An 11,601-nucleotide genomic window follows, 5' to 3' on the forward strand; every position below is an offset into this window, starting at 1 on the left:
TACAACAGGTTCCAGAGACGTGGCAATTACATAATTTAATCATGATTTCACAGAACTGGCTAGGAAAAAGACGTTTTTGGTTTTTTTTCACTCTCTCTCCTTTATACTTTAATTTAATTTTTTATTTATAATTCTTTTTTTGCTGAAAGTCGTTTTTCCACAGTGTATACCGACTTGTTGAATGTGAGAAAAAATAAACAAGTTCATGCAATATTTATTTTACTTATTTATTTTTATTATTTATAGTTTCATTTATTTTCTGTTTTTTTGATATGATTTTTTTTGACATTATTGGCAGAAATTTCCAAGTTCACACATATACAACAGGTTCCAGAGTCGTGGCAATTACATAATTTAATTATCATTTCTCAGAACTGGCTAGGAAAAAGACGTTTTTGTTTTTTTTTTTCACTCTCCTTTATAATTTAATTTAATTTTTTATTTATAATTCTTTTTTGCTAAAAGTCGTTTTTCTGCAGTGTATACCAACGTCTTGAATGTTTGAAGGAAATACACGATATTATATGATTTTTTAAATGACTTTAACAGAAAGATACCGAGTTCAATAGTATACAACGATTTTCAGCGAGGTGGCAAATGTAAAGTTAAATCTGGATATCACATAAGTGGTAGGATAAAGAAGTCGTTTTTCTCTTGTCTCTCTCACTTTGTTTTTTAGAAGTCGCTTTTCCACAGGGTATATCGACTTGTTGAATGTGACAAAAAATAAACAAGTCCATGTGATATTCATTTTTTAATTTTTAATTTTATCTTTTTTTCATGTGATTTTTTTTCACCCAGCCAAGAAAATGCTGTTTCACCAAGGAGGCCTCAGATCAGGAGGTCTTGAGCTTTGCACAGATTAAACTGGCAAAGCCGACAGCGCTCCTACAGCCCGGGTACTTATGCCCCCCTGGGCTGGTGGGCGGGGCCAGGGACAAGGGGAAGCTGAGCGCTAACTAATCAGAGGACACAACGAAACAGATAAGGTGGTAGAGGATACCTAGAACCCGCCGCCCCCCTGATCAAATCAAAGCGGAAACAGACAAAAAAAAAAAAAAAAACCGAAATGAACCTGAAAAATAAGTATAATGTGTTAAAAGCATAAAGAGGATAGTTTTCAAGCCAAAGTTCTAAACCGAAAGAAAGTAGGTCTAAATCGTGCCGCCTACGATAATCCGGTCTTCTTACCCGCAGTCCCGGAGGAGGTCGATCTGAGAGACGGCTGCAACGACTAAACCAAACCGGTATTTGTTCCACCTAAAGGTATCTCCACAGGCAGACAGCGTCGCCACGATTAACAAATCGACTTCTCCAGGCTCATTAAACAAGAGCATAGCTAAATCAAGATTTCCTGGAGCAATTTGTGCACAAGGAATCTTTTCAGCCAGTGGACGCTGTCTTCTACTGGACTCTAGAATAAAAAACACAAAGAAGTTCAAACTTCCTATTGCAAAAACATGACTCCTAGGAATGACTAGACAAGGCAGGCTCTGTTGCACCGCCGAAACTTCTCACGATGAAGAAGCTGTTTTCAGCGGTATATACCGATTTTACAGGATTTCGTGTAATAAATGCTGGACCGACCTCTCGTTTCTAACTCCTCACTTATTATGACTAAGAAATAGAGTTTGTCCATATACACCGACTTTGATGGCATAACAAACAGAGATGCAGATAAATCTAGATTTACAGAAGTAGCTACGAAGAAGACAATATTTTCTCCAATTTATATCAACTTCCAGGGGACTTAGTAAATGGGGGCAGGGTCTCTCCCATGGCAAATCCAGCATTGGTAGGATTTAAAAATCGCTTTGCCAGCACACATCGACTTCTAAGAGCTTAAGGATGCAACCATAACTCAGGCGGAACACCCCAGAGCTTGCTGCAAATCAGAAAGGGCTTTAGCAAATACACATCGACTTCTGTGAGCCTGACAATCAAAAACAGCAAAGTCCGAATTTTCCAAAAGTTCGTATGAGTGTGAAGTTTTTGTAGTCTGTTGATGTGGGCTTCTGGACTTAGTGATAAAAAGCATGGCCAAGGTGGGCTTTCTATAGCAAGAAATTCTAAGCAAAACCATACAAAACCAGCTAAACAGGACAAGAGAGTGGGTTTTGCCGATAGACTCGTACTTCTGTGGGACCCAACAACAAGGGTACTTGTTTCCAAACCACACTTTGCTACCTTCGAGTAACGACAGGCCTCAGAAACAGGCACAGCGTCCTGGAAAATCTGGACATATTCTCTCTTGAATTGAATTCCCGGGATCTTAGCTATCCCAGGCACGGTTCATTGGGACTCACTGCACCTGGAAAAGTGGGGCTCAGCTAAAGCTCCCAGCCTTATGCTAATCTCTAACCTGGGATCTGGTGGGAGGGAGAAATCTCCAAGGCAGGATTAAATACCGATTTGCCCAGAGTCCACGTGGACTCCTTTTCCTAAGGTGTCGCGGGCGTGGCAAAGCCCTTGATCTCCCTAAGCGGGATCTGCTGCGGCTGAGAAATGTCCTTCGCCGGTTTCCCCGATTTGTACAAGCTGCGGAGCGACCGAGCCCGACTTGCGGCGACCAAGAAATCCCGCGCCCCGCGCCGCGCAGTGCACATTTGCTAAAGGGAAGAGGTCGACGAGGACGGCGAGGTCTGGAGCCCCCGAGACCGAGCCCCGCGGCTCCAGCAGTGCCCGTCCTAAGGTCGGGGGTGGGGGCAGGCGGGGACGTCGCCGTGCTCGCGGGGAAGGGGAGCGCGCGGGCTCGTCTCGACCGGCTCGGGGACCGAGCGCCGCGCAGCCGCCCCCGAGAGAGCCGGTCGGAGACAGGAGGGAAGCTGCACCTTGACAGGGCCCGGGCGGCGTGGCTGGAGAGATGCCAACGGGGCCAGAGCGGCGGTGCTGGCCGCGAGAACCCGCGCTGTGCGGCCGGCGGTGCTGCGGCTGAGAAGCGTCCCCGCTGGCAGACGCCGAGACGCGGCCCGGGTCCGAGCTGTGACTCGCGCCGGCGGCTCGCGTCCCGGCCGGAGGGCGGCTCCGGGAGGGCTGGGAAGTGCGGGCACCACAAGGCCGGCGCTGGCGGCCCTGGGCGGGGGCGGGGCCAGGGCCCGACCCCGTGGCCGCGACGGTGCCCTGGGCTGGCCGGAGGCCCCGCAGTCCGCACCCGGACGCTGCTGGCGAAAGTGGCGCCGAGGAACCGGCGGCGGGGACCGGAGCAGGGCGGCCCCCCAGGGCCCCGGCCGGCCCCACCCCCGGCCCCCGGGTTTCGCGGCTCCGCTGGGGCCGCGAACCAAACACCCCGCTGAGCGAAGAGGGCCGAAGCCCGCAGAACACTCCGGCTCTGCGCCACCGAGTCCCCGCGGCCGGGACGCGCCAGCCGGGCTCTGCGGGCTGGAACCTGCGGCCGTGCAAGCGGGGGGCCGGGGGGGCCGAGGCGGACGCGAGCCGACAGGGGGCAGCGGACCGCGCGGGGGGCAGCCAGGGCCGGCGCCGAGCACCGAGCATCAAGCGTGGAGCCCCGAGCCCGGAGCCCCGAGCCCCGGGCACCGAGCCCCGAGCCCCGAGCCGGGCGCGCGCCGGAGGGGTCGGGCTCCGCGGAGGGCGCTGTGCTGCCCCCGCCCCGCCCCGCCGCTGGGCTCGCGCTCCCGGCGTTAGGGATCCAGAGAAATCGCGGCTTGTAGTCACAGATGATCTCGGGTCTTGCATGCCTGAAACACATCTGGGTTTGCGTCTACAGTTCTGACAGAGAAAGAATTCATTTATTTAAAAGATCATTTATTTGTTTGTTTACTCAGGAGAGACAGAGACGTAGGCGGGAGGGAGAAGCTCCCGTGCAGGGAGCCCCAGGCGGGACTCCATCCCAGGACCCTGGGATCACCCTCTGAGCCAAAGGCAGATGCGCAACCCCTGCGCCACCCAGGTGTCGCTGAGATATAATTTATACAGACATTCCCCCCTTTTTGGTTATTAAATAGAGCTCTTTAAAAAATATCACATATACATCATGCCAGCTGAAAGAAAGCCAACCTGCAAATATCTTAGTAAATGCTTTGATCCCCGTCTTACTGAGGACTCTCTAGCCCCGGAGGAGATCGGCTTGTCTTTTTTCTTTTTTTTTTCTTTCTTTCCTTCTTTTCTTTTCTAAGATTTTATTTATTTGTTCATGAGAGACCCACAGAGAGAGGCAGAGACACAGGCAGAGGGAGAAGCAGGCGCCCCTTGGGGAGCCTGATGCGGGACTCCATCCCAGGAGCGAGACCTGAGATAAGGCAGATGCTCAATCCCTGAGCCACCCAGGCACCCAGAGACCATATTTCAAGTGCTCTGAAGAACTGCTCCGGAGCTTGTTCGCTGTTGCAGATTATACACAGGAAGAAGGCAAAGGGAGAGTGGTACTTGCAAACTGTCTCTGACCAATACTTGGTCATACAAGGTATAATTAGTTTGGTTGTAGAGATGAAGGCTTACTAAGTTCCACAGAGACATGTGAAAGACCCTCAGATCATTTTAACATATGTTTCTGTCCTATCTGATTTTGAAAAATATTGCTTGTATGCCTCCACTTAACCTTTTTCCCAGTTTGTTTTCAATATCTCCTTGAGATCACCTGAAATGGCCCACAGAAGGCTAACATCAGCAGTTTTAGTGCACAATAATATATATCCATACATAGGTATACATAAATGCCCAAATGCAAATATTACAGCAACCATCTACAAATGTTAGCCATGTGTCAGGTATAATAATTCAAAATTCAAAAAAATAGCTGGGGACGCCTGGGTGGCTAGGTGGTTGAGTGGCTGCCTTTGGCTCAGAGCATGATCCTGGAGTCTTGGAATCCAGTCTCCTATCAGGCTCCCGGTATGGAGCCTGCTTCTCCTCCCTCTTCCTATGTCTCTGTCTCTGCCTGTCATGAATAAATAAATAAATAAACTCTTTAAAAAAAAATAGCTGGGTCCAAACTGCATTTTTGGCAGATGGTATAAGTTAAGATTAACTGCTGGGATGGGTACAGGTTTTCATTAAAGCTTTTTTTTTTTTTTTAGATTTTAATTTTTTATTCATGAGACACCACACACACACACACACAAACACACACGCGGGGGGGTGGGGGCAGAGACATATGCAGAGGGAGAAGTAGCCCCGCTCCGCCCCTACCCCTCCACCCAGCAAGGAGCCCAATGCGGGACTTGTGACTCCAGGCGGCACTGGATCCAGGACTCCATCTAGACCCCCAGGATCATGCCCTGAGCCAAAGGCAGACATTCAACAACTGAGCCACCCAGGTGTCCCTTCAGTAAAGCTTTTTAATATACTGTTATATTTTTCGAGGAACCTATTTTCGGAGCTTTTTTTTTTTTTTAGAAATTTTTGTATACTAATAAGAATGCATTCCTTTGTCTTGGAGAGGTTTGGGATTCTCTTTCTTTTAGATTTTATTTATTTATTCATAAGAGACTCAGAGATGCAGACACTTAGGCAGAGGGAGAAACAGGCTCCCTGCAGGGAGCTGGATGTGGGACTCAATCCCAGGACCCCGGGATCTTGACTTGACCCAAAGACAGATGCTCAACCACTGAGCCACCCAGGTGCCCCTGGATTCTCTCTTTTTAAGAGTATCCCTGAAACAGACTTACTTATCAAAATTAATGCTTCCCCAAAGTGGCTGCTGCAACTTCAAACTATCCACAAGTTTACCCATTTTTCAAAAAAGGCACAAGATCCTGCTCCAAGTTTTGGATTAGGTGGAACCCATTTCCTAAGACAACAAATCAGCGGAGAATCCAGGAATATTCCACTGCCCCTAAACCCAGGAAAGCAAGGGCATTCTCTCCTTACAGACAGGAGTGTGACTTACCAACAAAGCAAGGAAGTTGCTCAGTCAGTTGCAGAGGTCACCACACAGGGAATGGAGCTTGGATTTGGGAGAGATCACCTGGAACTCCAGGATCAGCAAGGAAGCAGTGAGTACTACGGACTCCACACGTACAGCACTCAGTTACTCACTGGACTCCGGGTTCCTCGGGGTCTTTTCCAAATCCCACTTCTGGCGCCAGTCGCTGCACACAAATTTTTACCAAAAAGTCAATATAAATATTTTCGTGAGTAAGAAGCAAACTGTTCATAAAGAAGGAAAATTCAAGGGCAAATGTGGTCTGAGGTTCAGGGCTTTAGTGTTACAGGGTGGTTTCTAAAATGATAGTGAGGAACCTGCCCTTTACAATGATTGGTTCTTACAATGGAGGTTTCCAGGTGGCTGGGTGTTGATTAAGTGACTCTTATACCGTATTGGAAAGATATGCTTCAGTTATGAAAACCAGACACATTTGTAAGAAATAACCTAAGTTTTGCTGATGTTCATGGCATCAGTTAATTTAATTTGCTTATGTGGCTAATTGTTAGGTTTGCTTGGGAGATTTTCAAACCTAGTCTCTATTTTATTATATTTTAGCACCTCGAAAGACAAAAGCAGCCCTGACATCCAGAGCTCGATGTTTCTATGTATGATGCCTGTGTTGCCATGAGTTAGCCTGAGAATCATAGGTAGGCACTGGTGTTCTTAGGTTGAATATAAACAGTTTCCTAGAACATCACCATCACACAGGGTCATCCTGTGTCAATAATCAAGACAAAAATACTCTCTAATCATATCTGATCAGAGGCAAAAATGTGAATATTATCCTAACCACAAAAAGAAACAAAGATGCCTGTCTTCGATGATACCAAGTGGACTGCCTTTATTTTATTTTATTTTATTTTATATTATATTATTTTTTACCAGTTTTAGGCATGCTCTCTGTCTGGACTTCTATCCTTCCAGAGAGATTAATTAAGATATTGAATCATCGGGGGCACCTGGATGGCTCAGTTGGCCAAGCATCTGACTCTTGATTTCTGCTCAGATCATCATCTCAGAGTCCTGGGAGTGAGCCCCACATCAGGCTCCCTACTCAGTGGGGAGTTTGCTTGAGGATTTTCTCTCTCTCTCTCTCTCTCCCTCTCTCTCCCTGCTTGCACATGCTCTCACTCTCTCTCTCTCTCAAATAAATCTTTAAAAAATATAGTAAATCATAAAATTACCCCTGACTCCACACAGGGATATAATGCAGAGAAAAAGTTGCTTGCTGAAACCCTCCACAAGGTCACTAAACAACCCCAACACATCCTATAACATGTCAAAACCCTCATATTGAGGCACCTCATGGTTCCCCCATGGCATAAGTTCATCTTGTGTAATGAGTAATAAACCATCTTATTCAACTGCACGTGTATTCCTGGTGGTCTTTGCCTGGAGCACATTGACAATTAAGGGATTAATGAAATCAATATATACCAAGGGCTTAAGGAATTAATGAAATCAGTATATGCCAAGGACATTAGCGGTTCTTTATTTAAGTAATTTGATCTTTCTGATTGGCTTTTATTTCAAATGAAAGCATATAAGAAAGGGATGGCCTAAAGTTGAAGTGGACGCATTGCCAGGAATTTGTTTTTATTTTGACCTTTCCCCCTAGGTTTTAAGAGTAATACTTTTATTCTTTGGGGAATATACATCATGTATTTATTTATTATTTTTTTTAATTTTTTTTTATTTATGATAGTCACAGAGAGAGAGAGAGGCGCAGAGACACAGGCAGAGGGAGAAGCAGGCTCCATGCACCGGGAGCCCGATGTGGGATTCGATCCTGGGAGCCCGATGTGGGATTCGATCCTGGGAGCCCGATGTGGGATTCGATCCTGGGAGCCCGATGTGGGATTCGATCCCGGGTCTACCAGGATTGCGCCCTGGGCCAAAGGCAGGTGACAAACTGCTGCGCCACCCAGGGATCCTACATTATGTATTTCAACTCATTGGTAGGGGTACCCGAGTGGCTCAGTTGGTTGAGCAACTGCTTTTGGCTGAGGTCATGCCCCAGGGTCTTGCTGGGAGTCTGCTTCTCCCTCTCCCTCTGTTCCTCCTCCCTCCTCTCCACCTTGTACTTTCCCTTACTCTCTCTCTCTCAAATAAATAAATAAACTCATTGGTAAAGAAAGTTTGACCTGATATGTGATGAGGCTATGTACAGTGTTTATTTATCAATTTTAAAAAATTGTTGATATTCCACACTCTAAATTATGACCATTTTCAGTTTGTTGGAATACTTTTTAAAATTTGCTTATTTATGAGAAACAAAACAGAGAGGGAGAGGCAGAGACATAGGCAGAGGGAGAAGCAGACTACCTGCCAGGAGCCCAATATGGGACTCCATCCCGGATCCCAGCATTATGCCCAGAGCCAAAGTCAGATGCTCAACTGCTGAGCCACCCAGGTGTCCCTGTTGGAATACTTTTATAGGGGCATGGTTCTTGGGGTGCCTGGGTGGCTCAGTTGGTTGAGCATCTGCCTTTGGTTCAGGTCATAATCTCACGGATGGAGGGAGCCCTGCACTGGGCTCCCTGCTGGTGGTGGGGGAGCTGCTTCTCCCTCTGCCTCTGCCTCTCCCTCTGCTCCTGCTGTCTCTCACTCTCTCTCAAATAAATAAATAAAATCTTTTTTTTTTTTTTTAAGAAATCAGTTCTAGAGGAAAATTTACTTCATAAGAATCTTTATGCTACCTGTTTGATCAATATTTCTATATTGTTCTTTAAAATGTTGTACCAAATTAAAAAAACCACTTGCTCAAATGACAGGTGTCTCCCCGCTCCCAAGTGTCCTCCCCACTGCCTGCCACTTGCTAGGCTGTACACCTACTACCCTGGTGCCTTAAACATTTCCCTTCTCAAACCTACCACTACATCTTTGCTTATTGCTGTGGATTTTAATATGAATTTGAATCATATGATCTGAGCCTCATATGTACAAACATAATGATAATATGTACATGATAAAGGTGTATTGGGCCCAGTGCCTGGGAAAATTAGAAATGATGCTGGCAGTGTACCTAGCATAACACTTGAAACACAGGTGAGTTCTCTAATGGACACAACTACTTAGAACTACCCAGAATGGCCTCACTTGGCCAGTCCTTCCACTTCTTCCTTGCCTGTGTACCACTTTAAACTCTATATTCAGTTAGAAAGCATCACATTCCTGTCAGTTTTCACTTATAACCATTTTTATTTTTATTTTTTTAAAGATTTTATTTATTTATTCATGAGAGACACACAGAGAGAGAGAGAGAGAGAGGCAGAGACACAGGCAGAAGGAGAAGTAGGCTCCATGCAGGGAGCCCGATGTGGGAATTGATCCCTGGTCTCCAGGATCACACCCTGGGCCTAAGGTAGGCGCTAAACAGCTTAGCCACCCAGGGATCCCTATTTCTAAAATAGATAATCAGAAAGAGAAGAATGGATGATTCTTTCTCTTTCTTCTTTTCTTCCTTTCTTTCCTTCTTTCTTTTTTTCTTTCTTTCTTTCTTTCTTTCTTTCTTTCTTTCTTTCTTTCTTCTTTCTTCTTTCTTTCTGATTTTATTTATTTGAGAAAGAGAGAAAGCACAAGCAGAGTGAGCTGCAGGCAGAGGGAGAGGGAGAAGCAGGCTCCTCGCTGAGAAGGGAGCCCAATGCGGGCTCCATCCCAGGACCCTGAGACCAAGACCTGAACCCAAAGCAGACCTTTAGCCACTCAACCGGACTGAGCCACCCAGGCACCTGGGAAGATCTTTCTTAAAGCAAAATTCCAATGGACAAATGTGTAGAGAGTGCTACCATTGGAAAATCTTTTTGCAACCAATACATTAAAAGTTTATTTGGACAGGAGTTGCCAAAGGATACTAAATATGGAGGGGGTCTTTAATGAAAGCAGAATATTTGCATTATCTCAACTTGTCTGCCTTCAGATTGCTTATTAGTTGTAGGGTAGGGGTGGTGGGGATTGTAAGTCTGCAGTGGAGACATCATATAACGCCTTGTTGGCATTATGAGAGTTAACACTGCCAGTGGGAGGCACACAGAGATTGTATACTTTCAAGTGTGATGCTTTGAAATTACACAAAATCCCTTATACGTATTCTAGCCAGAGATGCATAATGCCAATCTAATTGTAAGGAAACACCAAACAAATCCAAATTGAGGACTATTCAGTAGAATAACTGGCCCTATTCTTGAAACTGTCAAGGCCATGAGAGAGTAGGGAACTCCTCTGTCTTAAACAAGAAAGACGAAGCAGGATAAATAAATGCAACATTTATTTCTGGACTGGATTATGAACTGGAGGAATAAGTATGACATTAAGAATATTTTTGGGGGGCACGTGTGTGGCTCAGTGGTTGAGCATTTGCCTTTGGCTCAGGGCATGATCCTGGGTCCTGGGATGTAGTCCCGCATCAGGCTCCCTGCATGGAGCCTGCTTCTCCCTCTGCCAACGTCTCTGCCTCTCTCTCTGGTTCTCTCATGAATCAGTAAATAAAATCTTAAAAAAAACATTTTTGGGAAAATTGACAAAATTGGACTCTGGAGTTTAGATTACATAAAAGTATAGTATAGAGGTTAAATGTCCTGAATCTGATAATTGTACTGTACTTAAGGCAGAGCCTTAAGTAAGGTACCACTGAAACCTTTACCTATAGCGGGACATACTACATGCAAATTGTGTGTATATGTGCCTGAGAGACTGAGAAAGAGTAAGAAAGAGACAGAGATAGAGAGAGATCAAATGTGGCATATTGAAAACTGAGGCATAGGAATAAAAGGTATGTTGGATTTCTATATTCTATTCCTGCAAAGTTTAGATTATTTCCAAGAGAAAATCTTTAAAAAGTCACCTTCGTGAGCGCTGGGGTGGCTCAGGTGGTTAAGCAGCTGCCTTGGGCTCAGGTCAGGATCTCTGGGTTTGAGGCCCAAGTAGGGCTCCCTGCTCAGCCTGCCATCTGCTTCTCCCTCTCCCTCACCCTCCGTTGCCTCCCCACCCCTTGTGCTCTGTCTCCTCTCAAATAAAGAAATAAGATCTTTAAAAAAAATAAAAAGTCACCTTAACTCCTAACTCTGGGAAAGGAACTAGGGGTGGTGGAAGGGGGGGTGGGGATGACTGGGTGGCGGGCACTGAGGGGGGCACTTGATGGGATGAGCACTGGGTGTTATTCTATATGTTGGCAAATTGAACACCAATAAAAAATACATTTATAGTAAAAAAAAGTCACTTTAGCTACCTATACTCATCATCTCCACCTTTCCCTTCCCAGCCTCTCCTAAACCTCTACAATGGGATTTTCATTTCCACAATTAGACTTCTGCATCCTCAGGGTCCTCCTAGGGAGCCTATTTCCTTGGCTTCCAGGATATCCCATGCTCTTTGTTTTCCTCTTACTTCAGCAGACACCCATTCTCAGTGGGCTGGGCAGGAAACCTCTTTCTATGCTCTGCTTCTGGAATGCCCCAGGACTAAATATTTTGGTTTACTAAGTATTTTGGTGTGATTGTATACTTGTAAGTGGGGCCTATAAGAATCAGCGTGGCCAGGCACAACAAAGGCACGCTCCCAAGTGGTAATTGAGAAGGTGGCGGGACCCGCTGCCCAGCTACAAAGGGTGGGCGTGGGCAGGTAGAAAGGGAGACCACAGTGGATGGGGAAGCACCCCAGGCTAGCACCCTACAAGACAACAGCAGGAGGAGTGCTGTTGTACAAAGAAAGTGCTGGAA

General features: G+C 46.1%; 1 long non-coding RNA gene across 1 annotated transcript; it reads right to left on the reverse strand.

The window, feature by feature from the left end:
* Window positions 1-213: 213 nt before the first annotated feature.
* LOC144312915 (uncharacterized) lies at window positions 214-6,338 on the reverse strand. The gene is made up of 2 exons (XR_013378562.1): window positions 5,846-6,338; window positions 214-1,414 (listed from the first exon to the last, which is right to left on the reverse strand). It is a non-coding gene; the product is annotated as an uncharacterized LOC144312915 (long non-coding RNA).
* Window positions 6,339-11,601: the final 5,263 nt, after the last annotated feature.

This window comes from Canis aureus, chromosome 4, assembly GCF_053574225.1.
Source record: "Canis aureus isolate CA01 chromosome 4, VMU_Caureus_v.1.0, whole genome shotgun sequence".
Lineage (NCBI taxonomy): Eukaryota > Metazoa > Chordata > Mammalia > Carnivora > Canidae > Canis > Canis aureus.